This window comes from Danio aesculapii, chromosome 15 (assembly GCF_903798145.1).
Source record: "Danio aesculapii chromosome 15, fDanAes4.1, whole genome shotgun sequence".
Classification (NCBI taxonomy): domain Eukaryota; kingdom Metazoa; phylum Chordata; class Actinopteri; order Cypriniformes; family Danionidae; genus Danio; species Danio aesculapii.
This window is the reverse complement of record NC_079449.1, coordinates 4541245-4543744: the sequence shown is the minus strand read 5'-3', so window position 1 is coordinate 4543744 and position 2500 is coordinate 4541245. Positions and strand designations below refer to the sequence as shown.

General features: G+C 30.2%; 1 protein-coding gene across 1 annotated transcript in view; it reads left to right on the top strand.

Annotated features, from left to right (window-relative positions):
• The window catches only part of gucy1a2 (guanylate cyclase 1, soluble, alpha 2), a 166906-nt gene that overhangs the window by 21938 nt on the left and 142468 nt on the right, over positions 1-2500 (top strand).

Sequence of the window (2500 nt, the reverse complement as noted above, 5' to 3'; positions counted from 1 at the left end):
CTAACTGTTCTATTTAGAATTCTGACTGTTCTGTTTAGTATTCTAACTGTTCTATTTAGAATTCTGACTGTTCTGTTTAGTATTCTGACTGATCTATTTAGAATTCCGACTGTTCTGTTTAGTATTCTAACTGTTCTATTTAGAATTCTGACTGTTCTGTTTAGTATTCTGACTGTTCTATTGAGAATTCTGACTGTTCTGTTTAGTATTCTAACTGTTCTATTTAGAATTCTGACTGTTCTGTTTAGTATTCTGACTGATCTATTTAGTATTCTAACTGTTCTGTTTAGTATTCTGACTGTTCTATTTAGAATTCTGACTGTTCTATTTAGAATTCTGACTGTTCTATTTAGTATTCTAACTGTTCTGTTTAGTATTCTAACTGTTCTATTTAGAATTCTGACTGTTCTATTTAGAATTCTGACTGTTCTGTTTAGTATTCTGACTGTTCTATTTAGAATTCTGACTGTTCTGTTTAGTATTCTAACTGTTCCATTTAGAATTCTGACTGTTCTGTTTAGTATTCTAACTGTTCCATTTAGAATTCTGACTGTTCTGTTTAGTATTCTGACTGATCTATTTAGAATTCTGACTGTTCTGTTTAGTATTCTAACTGTTTTATTTAGAATTCTGACTGTTCTGTTTAGTATTCTGACTGTTCTATTGAGAATTCTGACTGTTCTGTTTAGTATTCTAACTGTTCTATTTAGAATTCTGACTGTTCTGTTTAGTATTCTGACTGTTCTATTTAGAATTCTGACTGTTCTGTTTAGTATTCTAACTGTTCCATTTAGAATTCTGACTGTTCTGTTTAGTATTCTAACTGTTCCATTTAGAATTCTGACTGTTCTGTTTAGTATTCTGACTGTTCTATTTAGAATTCTGACTGTTCTGTTTAGTATTCTAACTGTTCTATTTAGAATTCTGACTGTTCTGTTTAGTATTCTAACTGTTCTATTTAGAATTCTGACTGTTCTGTTTAGTATTCTAACTGTTCTATTTAGAATTCTGACTGTTCTGTTTAGTATTCTAACTGTTCTATTTAGAATTCTGACTGTTCTGTTTAGTATTCTGACTGATCTATTTAGAATTCTGACTGTTCTGTTTAGTATTCTAACTGTTCTATTTAGAATTCTGACTGTTCTGTTTAGTATTCTAACTGTTCTATTTAGAATTCTGACTGTTCTGTTTAGTATTCTAACTGTTTATTTAGAATTCTGACTGTTCTGTTTAGTATTCTGACTGATCTATTTAGAATTCTGACTGTTCTGTTTAGTATTTTGACTGTTCTATTTGGAATTCAGATTTTACATCTCAGAATTCTGACCTGGATTTTTTTGGTTTTTAAAATTTACATCTTGGAATTCCTTTTTGTTGTTTTGTTTTAATTGTAATTTTTCTTTGGAATTCTGACCTTCTTTGAATCATGATGTTTTTGCTTTGGAATTCTGAGCCTGCATCTGGAATTCTGATCCTTTGTTTTGTTTTGTTTTGTTTTAATTGTGACTTTTCTTTGGAAATCTTAGCGTTTTAACCTTATTTATTTATTTATTTATTTATTTTAAAAAGTTTGATTGTCTTCTTTGGAATTCTGAGTTTGCATCTTGGAATTCAGACCTTTTTTGAATTATGATGTTTTTTTTCTTGGAATTCTGAGCTTGCATCTTATGGATTCTTGGGAATTCTGATTTTAAGGTCAGCTTTTTTGAATTCTGGATTTTTTTTATTTACATCTTGGAATTCTGACTTTTTTGTTTCGTTTTGTTTGTGACTTTTCTTTGGAGTTCTGATTTTACATCCTGGAATTCTGTTTGATTTGATTTACTTTGTTTTGTTTTGTTATGATTTTTTTTTTCTGATTTTACATCTCAGAACTCTGACCTTTTTAAAATTTTATTGTGTTTCTTCGGAATTCTTATTCATCTTAAAAAAGTCTGATTTTCTTCTTTGGATTTCTGAGTTTACATCTTGGAGTTCAGACCTATTTTGAATTCTGAGGGTTTTCTTTGAAATGCGTTTACATCCCTCCCTTTCTGAGCAAATTTGAGTTTACATCTCGGCATTCTGACGTTTTGTCTTGTCTTGTTTTGTTTTAATAGTCACTTTGAAATTCTGACCAGTTTAGATTAGTGTAGTGTAGTTTAGTGATTTTACATCTTGGAATTCTGAACTTTTTTTGTTTTGTTTTGTTTCAATTGTGACTTTTCTTCTCTCTTCTTTGACAGTTTTCTTTGGATGTGTCCTGATTTTACATCTCGGAAATCAGATTTTTAAAAATGCATTGTTTTGTTTTGTTTTGTTTTGTTTTGTTTTGTTTTGTTTTGTTTTGTTTTGTTTTGTTTTGTTTTGTTTTGTTTTGTTTTGTTTTGTTTTCCGGCTGCTCCGGTTTCCCCCACAGTCCAAAATCATGTGGTACAGGAGAATTGGGAAGGCTAAATCATCCGTAGTGTATGAGTGTGAGTGTGTGTGTGTGTATGGATGTTTCCTAGAGATGGGTTAC